Below are 11949 nucleotides of genomic sequence, written 5' to 3'. Positions count from 1 at the left end.
AAATCTCGCGATGCTTGAGCGCTCTGAGCGCTTTGGTCCGAGACGGTCAGTGGAGGTTTTCCTCGGGCCAGTGATGGGGCTGAGCTCTGCTGACCCCTGCAGCCGCCCTTCTACTGACTGTCTCTGCTGGGTTCTGCGTCTGCTCGCTGAAGAAGCTGAACAGGCGAGAGGAGTCTTTTCCCTTGGGTGCATAGGCCCCTGTTAGCAGAAGCTTTGAGTCCTAACGCCACAACTGACGGCTGCGAGGGATTGAGACCAGAGTAAGTGGAAATAAATCGAGGGACAGGAGCGGGCGTAGGGAGTCGGAAGTTCCCTTTCCCTGGGCCGCTGTGGTGCTTTGCATCTCTGGAACTGCTGGCCGCCCGCCTAGCCCTAGCCGTTTCCCTGTGCTGCTTACCCGCTTCTTGGAGCGGTACTTCCTTTTCCCGGGCCCCAGCTGTGAGCTCCTCTTTCCGGGTCTGGGGTGCGGAAAGTTTCTTGAATCCTTGCCCTAACCTTGTCTGGACGCATCTTCCGTTTCTCTTTTCTTCCTGCCTAAACCCACCTGGGAACTTACCACTGAGAGGAGGGAAGAGGGACCCTTTCGGTTTTCAGTTTACAGCTTTGCAGCATATTACGTGGATATAACTCTTCCCTCTTTCTTGAAACTGCCTTCCAAGGAATACTACTCTTCCTGTTTTTCTTCTGTATCCCATCTCTGATAATGGTATCCACCCTCCTGTCCCAATTGGAAACCTTTATCCTTGATTCTGCATTTCCGCTCTCTCTGCTCTATATTATTCCTTCTTTCACCAGAATAATTGCAGTTGCCCAACCCCCCCCCACACTAGTTTCTCCACCATCATCCTTCCATAGAGTTATCATCCTAAAATCTGTTTATATCACTCCTTTCCTTAAACTTTCTCAGAACCCTATGCCTAATGGAATTAAGTCTTAATTGGTAAGCATATCATTCAGGACCTTTAACTATCTGTTCCAGTCCATTTTATATTTTAGTCTCCTCTTGCTTTTCCTTCAAATACCTTAATATCCAACCATACCAGAACTTGCTGCCCAAATATGTCATGCACTTTCACAACTCTATGCCTTTGTATGTGCTGTACCATCTGCCTAGAATGCTTACTCTTTCTACCCCACTCCTCACCTATCAAGACCCAATTCATAGATCCTTGTCTTCTCAGACTCCCCCAGGTGATATTAATAATACCATCGTGCTCCCAGAACACTTGAAATAATTCTTCTGCAGTATTTTTTTTAGGCTGTATTATTTGTTCATGTATCTGTCTCTTGTGTCAGTTTGAGATTAAGTCTGGAATCCTGGCTTGTTCATCTTTGTAACAAAAGCTAGTCCAGTGCTTGGGGGCATAGCAGGCATCATTTATATATATATTTGTAAATTTGTATAGATACTTACAATGTAATAGTTATAAAGATTCATAATAGGAGTCCTTAGTGCTCTTAAAATCACAGAATTTTAGAGCCAGAAGGAGCCTTGTATGTTAGCTAAAGGCCCCTGACCTGTTTTGAATATGAGAAACTCTGTACCCCTAACATACAAGTAATTGTACTTATAGTATTCATTGATTGAGATTATGCATAATGGAAAAAAATTGCTGTGCTTTTAAATGATTTTATATTTTATTATACTAGCATCTGTCTATATGAAAAATAGAGAAATACTTATATGTATGAGAAAAATATTTTAGACTAAAGATCATACTTGGTGTGTGTCCATCCATGTAACTCTACCAGTGATTCCGTGGCCCATAGGTTATAAATAACTGGTTTGGATTAGGTTAGTTCCTTGACCTGTCATACCTGTTTGAATCTGTATGTATATGCAACTCATATTTAGCTACAATTCTAAGGTAAAAAAAAAAAATTCTCCTGGGTCCTTTCAAATTCTGTTCCTTCCAACTTCAAAATTTTATCTTCGGGGCGCCTGGGTGGTTCAGTCGTTAAGCGTCTGCCTTCGGCTCAGGTCATGATCCCAGGGTCCTAGGATCGAGCCCCGAGTCGGGCTCCCCACTCTGCGGGAGTCTGCTTCTCTCTCTCCCACTCCCCCTGCTTGTGTTCTGTCTCTGGCTTTCTCTCTGTCTGTCAAATAAATAAATAAATCTTAAAAAAAAAACCTTTAAAATTTTATCTTCTTTGTAAAGCTTCTTCATAAAGCTCCAAATGTTTCCATCATTTTCAAAGATCGTGAAAATTTTCTGTGCTTTCAAATACAGTAACATATTGTCTGTATAAGATGCTTATTTATATATGTAATTTAAATATATTCATGATTTCTTTAAAGTTTCTAAGAAAGCCATAACTATGCCTTTTTATTTTTCTCTTTACATGTGTCTTTTTTAGAAAAAAAAAGATTTTATTTATTTGTTTGAGAGAGAGAGAGGGAGGGTGAGTAGGAGAAGCAGACTCCCCACTGAGTAGGGAGCCCAGTGTGGGACTCCATCCCAGGACCCTGAGATCACAACCTGTGCCAAAGACAGACACTTAACTGACTGAGCCACCCGGTGCCCCTCCATATGTATCTGTTAATATTCTCTACTAATTAATATTTGTGGCACCTGCCTGAACAGTCCAATAAAATTTTTTAACTAAACTAGGTTGTTAATATTTAAAGACAGATTCATGGTGTATCAGTAGTCACAGTATTTCTGTGTATGTCCAGCTATGGGATAGTGGATTTGTGGGTAAAAGAGAAAGAAGAGTGACTTGAATTTCTTTAAATTTTTCTTGACCAAAATGTAAAACTAAACAGCTGGCAGTTGCTGTCTTGAGTGGGTGGTGGTTTCTCTTTTATGAGCAGCAGAATGTTCTGAATCTTCTGCCAGGAGTCTGCCGATATCTTTGGTTGGCAAAGTGGGCGAGAGTGTGGCTAATGCAGGCAGGGGAAAACCTACTTTAGAAAAATTTCACTTATAATTTGGGCCTACCTATAGAAAATAATGTAAGTGCACCATGACCAGTTATGACAAGCACTATAAAAACAGGCAGATAAATGGAAAATACTCCCTTTTTTTACTGGAGTCTATTTTTAAATATTTAACAATCGTTAGAGAGTTTGGAAAACAGTCTTCTTGCCACTCCACTTACTAGCCAAAAAAGGGGGAGAAAACAATGATTTTCAGAAAAGGTGGCAAAGTAAATGCATGTTATAAAATATTTTAAACTTTTCTGTTGTTTCACATACAGGAAATGAACATGCAGATTCTTAGAAACTCTGTGTCACTATCTTTCTGAACTGTTAACAAAATTATGCTTTCAATTACCTGATGTTTATAATTCCTTTTTCTGAATAGGTATATTTTTGTAGTTACAAAGCAAATTTTAAATATAGTTCATTTTGACAGTATTTCATTATGCAGTCTAAGAGTAGGTTTTTTTCAAAGTGGATGTTAATTGTAATTTCAAAAAACCTGTCAGTAAACATTAATTGGTTTTATAATTGTGATGCCTAGTTAAAATGGATGGTAGGTTTTTATTAACCATAAGGGAAAATAATTTGGAATTTGGAGGTTTTTATCTTTTCTTCATTTACTTTTTTTCTATTTATTTTCTATTTATTTATTTTCTATTCCTGGCTTGATACACAGTTTTTCTAATATCTTGGCAATCCCATTGGTGAAGCAGGTTCAGGGAATTTGCTTTGTTTTTTCACCCAGGGAGACAGATGGTTTTTACAAAGCTAAAAACAAACGGTCCTGAGGATCCACCTGGTTTGAGTAGAGCACTAGACTCAGGATCAGAAATTCTAGCTTGGCTCCTTCCTTGCTGCCTGGTACTGTCATTCAGCTGCTTACATTTGGGATCCCTGAGTCTATTTCCTTATTGATGAAATGGGAATAACACTTGTCCTCTTGACCAAAAGAATTTAAGGTAGTATTCCTTGGGTTCAGAAATCTACCAACAGTTTGAATTAATTAAAATTAATATCTAGCAGTCTGAACTAGAGTGCTCTGGAGGTCCATTTGGTTTTGTTGTTGCTGTTGTTGTTTTAATTATTTTTTAGAGAGGGAGAGGGGCATAGGATGAAGGAAAGACTCTTAAGCAGTCTTCACCCCCAGCCTGCTGCAGGACTCCATCTCATAACCCTGAGATCATGACCTGAGCCAGAAATCAAGAATTACCACCCAGGTGCCCCTGGAGGGAAATAAGAGTCCAACGCTTAGCCAACTGAGCCACCCAGGCACCCCTGGAGGTCCATTTGGATTGAATTAGAAGAGAAATCTGAGAATAAGTAAACAATTTTGAAAGAGAAAAGGGTTACTTGCCGTGCCAGATAGTAAGGGTATATTTTACAACTATAACAGTGGAGGCAGCATAGTACTGATGTGGAGATAGATAAAAAGACCCAGAGGTAGAATAGAGAGCTCAAAAACATACCCATACATTTATTGAAAAAACAAGTGTGGCATTAAAATGAGTATGGGTGGGGCGCCTGGGTGGCTCAGACGGTTAAGCGTCTGCCTTTGGCTCAGGTCATGATCCCAGGGTCCTGGGATCGAGTCCCGCATCGGGCTCCCTGCTAGGCGGGGAGCCTGCTTCTCTCCCTCTGCCTCTGACTCTCTCTCTCTGACTTTCATGAATAAATAAATAAATAAAATTAAAAAAATAAAATAAAATAAAATAAAATGAGTATGGGTATTCTAATCATAAGAGAGAGATAATGTGACATGGTAGAGATGCTAATTATCATTACAATGGCAATCATATTACAGTATATAAATAACAAATCAGTGTGTTGTACACCTTTAACTTACATAATGTTATATGTCAAATATATTTCAATAGAAAAAAAGTCAGTGCTGGAAAATGTACAATAAATGAGACTGGGGCAACTAGTTGTCCCCATAAGACAAAGAAAATATAAGTAGATAGCTTCCTTATACCAAACATGCAAATAACAACCAGATGAATTAATGACAAAGGCAAAACCTTGGGGACAGGAAGTACACTGTAGTTTTGTCTTTTTGGTAGTGCCAGGTAAATGGAAACAATATGTAACCTTTTGAAACTATCTTCTTTTACTCAACATTAATGCCCTTGAGACTCATCTATATTGTTGTCTATATCAGTACCTCATTCCATATTATTGCTGTACTACAGTTTGCTTATCCACTCATTTCTCTACAGTAAATGCCCAGAAGTAGTAGAGCGAGGTCATATGGTAGCTAGATATTTAACTTGGTAAGAAGCTGCCAAACCATTTTCTGAAATAGCCATATCATTTTGCATTGTCACCAGCATTGTATGACAGTTCCAGTCACACTGTATCCTTATCGCACTTGGAATGTCAGTACTTTTTATTTTAGCCATCTTAATAGGGGTATAGTGGATCTCATTGTTCTAACTGCATTTCTCTAATAGCTAATGATGTTGAACATATTTTCATGTGCTTATTTGCCATCTTTATCTCTTTTTGGCTAAGTGTTAAAATTTTTTGCTCGTTTTAAAAATTGGATGATTTTCTTACGGTTAGTTCTGAGAGTTTTTTATGTATTATAAAGTCCTTTGTCAGATATATGATTTGCAAATTTTGCCTTCCAGTCTGTAGCTTGTCTTTTCAGATTGTCTTAAAGTGCCTTTCCCAGAACAAAAGTTTCTAGTTTTGATGAAGTCTAGTCTATTATTATTATTTTTTTTTTATGAATCAGGCTTCATGAATCATGTCTAAAAAATCTTTGCCTAATCCCAGGTCACAAAGATTTTCTCCACTTTTCATTTTGAATTTAGATCTATGGTCCACTTCGAGTTAATTTTTGTATAAAGTGTAAGAATTATGTTGGGGTTAGTTATTTGGCACGTAACCATTTGTTGACAAGACTGTCCTTTCTGGGGCCCCTGGGTGGCTCAGATGGTTAAGCTTCTGCCTTGGGCTCAGGTCATGATCTCTGGGTCCTGGGATGGAGCCCTGAGTCGAGTTGGGCTCCCCACTCAGCGAGGAGTCTGCTTCTCCCTTTCCCTCTGCCTCTCTCTCTCTCTTTCAAATGAATAATAAAAAATCTTAAAACAACAACAAAAAAAAAACTGTCCTTTCCCCTGTGAAGTGTCTGTGCACCTTTTTCAAAAAACAGTTGACCATGTTTCTGTGGGCTTATTTCTGACCTCTATTCTCTTCTGTCTCTGCCAATACCATGCTGTCTTGATTGCTGTAACTTTATAATAAGTCCTAAAATTTGGTGGTGTGACTTCTCCAACTTTGTTTTCAAAATTCTTTTGGCTATCTAGTCTCTTTGCATTTTCTTTCTTTTCTTTTCTTTTTTTTTTTTTTTTTAAGATTTTATTTATTTATTTGACAGAGAGAGCGAGAGAGGGAACACAAGCAGGGGGAGTGGGAGAGGGAGAAGCAGGCTTCCTGCTGAGCAGGGAGCCCGATGCGGGGCTCGATCCCAGGACCCCGAGATCATGACCTGAGCCACCCAGGCACCCCTCTTTGCATTTTCGTAGAAATCTTAGAATTAGCTTGTCAATTTCTACAACAAGGCCTGCTGTGATTTTGATTGGAAGTTGCAGTAAGTCTATAGAAGAGTTGTGGAAGATTGTCATCCCTACTATGTTGAGTCTTCCAATTTATGAACACGGTGTGTCTCCATTTATTTAGACCCTCTTTGGTTTCTTTCATTAGCATTTTGTAGTTATCAGTGTGCATATCCTACATATGTTTTGTTAGATTTATACCCCAAAATTTCATTTTTTGAATACAGTCTTTCACTTAAGTATGATGTTGGCTATATTGAAGATGCCCTTTCTCACTTCGAGGCAGTCCCCTTCTGTTTGCAGATAATTTTTTTTATGAAAGGATATTGTTGGGTTATTATTTTTTTTTTAAATGCACCAGTTAGTATGATGAAGTGTTTGTTGTTGTTGTTTATGGTGGATTACACTGATTGATATTTAAATATAGAAACAGCCTTGAGTTCTGGGATAAACCCTACTTGGTCATGGTGTATTATTCTTTCTATATGTTGCTGAATTTGAGTTGCTAATATTTTCTTGAGGATTTTTACGTTTATGTTTATGAGGGATACTGGATTATGGTTCTGTGTCTCTCTGGAATGTGTCTGGTTTTGGTTTTAGAGTAATGCTGGTATCATTTTATGAGTTTGGAAGTATTTTCTTCTCTTTTCTCAAAGAGGTTGTACAAGATTGGTATTTCTTTTTTATATGTTTGGTAGAATTTGCCATTGAAATCATCCAAATAGGGATTTTTTGTGGAAGATTTTTAACTACAAATTTAATTTCTTTAATAGTTATAGGACTATTATGGAATAGTTATAGGATATTAGTAATTATAACTATAATTACTATACCTAATGGTTATAGGACTATTAATAATTATTTCCTCTTGTGTGACTATGTAGTTTGTGGTTTTTAGAGAATTAGTCCATTTCATCCAAATTATCCAATTCGTGTGTATGAAATTTATTATTGTATTCACTTATTCTTTTAATGAGTTAGGATTCTGAAGTGATATCCCTTCTTTCAATCCTGACATCGGTAATTTGTATCTTCTCTCTTTAATTTTTTTCCTCTTGGTCAGTTTTGCTGGAGGTTTATCCACTTCATTTGCTTTTTCAAAGAATTAGGTTTTGGTTTCATTGGTTTTTCTCTGTTGCTTTCTTGTTCTCAGTTTCATTGATTTCTGCTCTTTTATTATTTCCTTCTTTCTATTTACTTTGGAGTTTATTTGCTCTTTTCCTCGTTTCATAAGTTTGAGGCTTAGGTAACTGATTTGAGATCTTTTTAATTTTCTAATAAAAGAATTTAATGCTACAAATTTTCAAAGGACTGCTATATATGCATAACAAAATTTAGATATCTTGTATTTTCATGTTTATTTAGATGAAAATATTCTCTGATTTCCAAAACTTTTTTTTTTTTTTTTTTACTTCTGGATTACTTATGTGTTTCTTAATTTCCAAATGTTTGAAGAATTTATCTCTCTGTTACCTATTTTAATTTCATTATGGTCACAGGACATAATTTGTATGATTGCAATTCTTTAAATTTGTTAAGGTCTGTTTTGTTACCTAGGATAAGATCTATCCTAGTGAATGTCCTATCTGCACTTAAAAATAATGTGTATTCTGCTGTTGTTGATAGTAATTCAATCCACCTCGATGTGGTTTGTTCATGCCTTCTGTATCCTTGTTGATTTTCTGTGTACAGATTCTGTCAATTACTGAAAAAAGAAATTCTCCATATTCTAACCAATTCTTATTATCTGTCTTGTTAATAGCTGTCCTAGTGGGTGTGAAGCATCTCATTGTGGTTTTGAAAGCTAATCATGTTGAGCATCTTTTCCCATGCATATTAACACCCTGACTTTATTTTGATTAGTGTCTGTATACTATATGTTTTTCCATCCTTTTACTTTTAACCTACCTATGTCATATTTGAAGTGAGTTTCATATAGATTATTTATAGGTGGATCATGTTTTATTTTTTTTTAATTTCTATTCTATGCTCTTCTCTTTTTCTTCTTTTTATTGAATTACAATTAACTTACAATGTTATTAGTTTCAGGTGTACGGCATATTGATTCAGCAGTTCCATACATTACTCATTGCTTACTATGAAAAGTGTAGTCACCATCTGTCACCATATATTATTACAACATTATTGACTGTATTCCCTATGCTATACTTTTCATCTTTGTGACTTATTTCTTTTATAATTGGAAGCTTGTACCTCTTAATCCTCTTTATCTGTTTTACCCATCCCCCACCCAACCCGCCATCCCCTGGCAACCACCGGTTCTCAGTATTTGAAGTCTAGTTTTTTGGTTGGTTTTGTTTTGCTTGTTTGTTTCTTTTGTTTTTTTAGATTCCACATGTAAGTGAAATCATATGGTGTTTATCATTCTCTGATTTATTTCACTTAGCATAATATTCTGTATGTCCACCCATGTTGTCACAAATGGCAAGATCTCATTCTTATGGCTGAGTACTATTCCATTCTATGTATACACCACATCTTCTTTATCCATTCTTCTATTGATGGACACTTAGGTTCTTCCATATCCTGGCTATTATAAACATAGTGTAAAACATATTACAAAAATTAGTGTTTTTGTTTTCTTTAGGTAAATACCCAGTAGTGGGATTACTGGATCATGTGGTAGTTCTATTTTTAGTTTTTTGAGGAACCTCTAGACTGTTTTCTACAGTGGCTGCACCAATTTATAATCCCACCAACAGTGCATGAGGCTTCCTTTTCCTCCATATTCTTGCCAACATTTGTTATTTCTTGTCTTTTTTTATTCTAGCCATTGGGGCACGTGTCAAGTGATACCTCCTTGTGGCTTTGATTTGCGTTGCCCTGATGATTAGTGGTGTTGAACACTTTTTTATGGGTCTGTTTGACCATCTGTGTATGTTCTTTGGAGAAGTGTCTATTCGGGTCCTCTGCCATTTTTTGGTGTTGAGTTGTGTTAGTTCTTTATATATTGGATATATTAACCCCCTATCAGATATATCATTTACAAATATCTTCTCCCATTCAGTGGGTTGGTTTTTTGTTTTGTTGATGGTTTCCTTCACCGTGCAAAAGCTTTTTAGTTTGGTGTAATCCTAATAGCTTAATTTTCCTTTTGTTTACATTCTCAGAAGAGACCAATCTAGAAAAATGTTGCTGTGGCTGATGTGAGATTACTGCCTGTGTTTTCTTCTAGGAGTTTTATGGTTTCAGGTCTCACTTTAAGAAATTAATCCATTTTATTTTTATGTATGCTGTAAGAAAATGGTCCAGTTTCATTCTTTTGTATATAGCTTTCCAGTTTTCCCAGCACCATTTATTGAATAGACATTCTTTTCCCCATTCTCTATTCTTGCCCCCTTTGCCATAGACTACTTGATCATATAAATAATGGGTTTGTTTCTGGGCTCTCTATTTTGTTCTGTTGATCTCTGTGTCTTTTTTTTGTGCCATACCATAGTGTTTTGATTATTACAGCTCTGTACTACATCTTAAAATCTGGGATTTTGATACCTCCTACTTTGTTCTTCTTTTTCACAATTGCTTTGGCTAGTCAGTGTCTTTTGTGGTTCTGTGCAAATTGTAGATTTATTCTAGTTCTGTGACAAATGCTGTTAGTATTTTGATAGGGGTTGCACTGAATCTGTAGATTGCTATAGGTAGTATGGACATTTTAATGATATTAATTCTTCCAATCCATAAGCATGGAATATCTTTTCATTTGTGTCATCTTAAATTTCTTTCATCAGTGTTTTATAGTTTAGAGAGTATAGGTCTTTCACCTCCTTGGTTAAGTTTATTCTTAGGAATTTTATTATTCTTAGTGCAATTGTAAATGGGATTATTTTAATTTCTCTTTCTGCTACCCCATTATCAATGTATAGTAATGCAACAGATTTCTACATATTAATATTCTGTCCTGCAACTTTTACTGAATTCATTTATTCTGATAGTTTTTTGGTGGTGTCATTAGGGTTTTCTATGTATAGTGTCATGTCATCTGTGCATAGTGAACAGTTTTACTTCTTCCTTACCAATTTGGATGCTTTTTCTTTCTTTTTCTCATCTGATTGTTGCATCTAGAGCTTCTTGTACTGTGTTGAATAAAAGTGGTGAGAGTGGATATCCTTGTCTTGTTCCTGATAGTAGAGGAAAAGCTTTTGGTTTTTCATCATTGAGTATGTTAGCTGTGGGTTTTTCATATATGTACTTTATTATGTTGAGGCATATTCTCTCTAAAATTACTTTGTTTACACTTTATATCACGCATAGATGTTGTATTTTGTCAAATGCTTTTTCTGCATCTATTGAGATGACCATATGGTTTTTATCCTTTCTCTTATTAATGTGATGTATCACATTGATTGATTTGCAAATATCAAACCACCCTTGCATCCTTGGAATAAATTCTACTTGATCGTGTTGATTTTTTTTTTAATGTATTGTTGAATGTGGTTTGCTAATATTTTATTGAGGGTTTTCGCATCTATGTTCAACGGAAATATTGACCTGTAGTTTTCTTTTTGTGTGTGTGGTGTCTTTGGTTTTGGTATCAGGGTAATGCTGGCCTCGTTGAATAAATTTGGAAGATTTCCGTCCTTTCTTTTTTTTGAATAGTTTAAGAACAGGTATTAACTCTTCTGGCATAATGTTTGGTAAATTCACCTGTGGAGCCTTCTGGTTCTGGACTTCTGTTTGTTGGGAATTTTTTGATTACTGATTCAATTTCATTACTAATAATTGCTCTGTTCAAATTATCTATTTCTCCCTGGTTCAGTTTTGGACGAATCTATGTTTCCAGAAATTTATCCATTTCTTCTAGCTTGTCCAATTTGTTGGCATATGATTTTTCCTGATTTTCTCTTATAAGCCTTTGTATGTCTGTGGTGGTGTTTGTTATTTCTCCTCCTTCATTTCTGATTTTATTTATTTGAGTCCTCTTCTTTTCTTAATCAGTCTGGCTAAAGCTTTATCAGCTTTGTTGATCTTTTCAAGGAATCAGTTCCTGGTTTCCTTGATCTTCTCTATTGTTTTCTTAGCCTTTATTTTCACTTATGTCTGATCTAATCTTTATTATTTCCTTCCTTCTGCTTGCTTTCGGTGTTCTTTTTCTTTTAGGTGTAAAGTTAGGTTGTTTGAGATTTTTCTTGTTTCTTAGGTAGGCCTGTGTAACTATAAATTTTCCTCTTAGAACTGCTTTTGCTTCATCCCAAATATTTTGAACCATTGTGTTTTCATTTTCATTTGTCTCCCATGTATTTTTTAATTTCTTCTTTGATTTCTTGGTTGACCCATTTATTAGTAGTATGTTGTTTAACCCCCACGTATTTGTGTTCTTTCCAGATTTTTTCTAGTTTCATACACTGTTGTGCTTGGAAAAGATGCTTGGTATGATTTCAATCTTTTTAAATACATTGAGACTTGTTTTACCACTTAATATGTGATCTGTACTGGAGAATGTTG

The 11949-nt window shown here is 36.1% G+C and overlaps 1 protein-coding gene across 2 annotated transcripts in view; it reads left to right on the top strand.

Moving 5' to 3' along the window:
- Window positions 1–7: 7 nt before the first annotated feature.
- The window catches only part of FGFR1OP2 (FGFR1 oncogene partner 2), a 33520-nt gene continuing 21578 nt past the window's right edge, over window positions 8–11949 (top strand). For both annotated transcript variants that reach the window (XM_045873727.3, XM_045873726.3), the window contains exon 1: window positions 8–260. The gene's annotated coding sequence lies outside the window, so the exon portion shown is untranslated. The remainder of the gene's footprint in view (window positions 261–11949) is intronic.

The sequence above is a fragment of the Mirounga angustirostris genome, unplaced genomic scaffold (assembly GCF_029215605.1).
Source record: "Mirounga angustirostris isolate CCGP_5_RB_7025 unplaced genomic scaffold, mMirAng1.0.hap1 SCAF_5, whole genome shotgun sequence".
Taxonomy (NCBI): Eukaryota; Metazoa; Chordata; class Mammalia; order Carnivora; family Phocidae; genus Mirounga; species Mirounga angustirostris.
The sequence above is the reverse complement of the archived record's forward strand: the minus strand, read 5'-3'. Positions and strand labels throughout refer to the sequence as shown.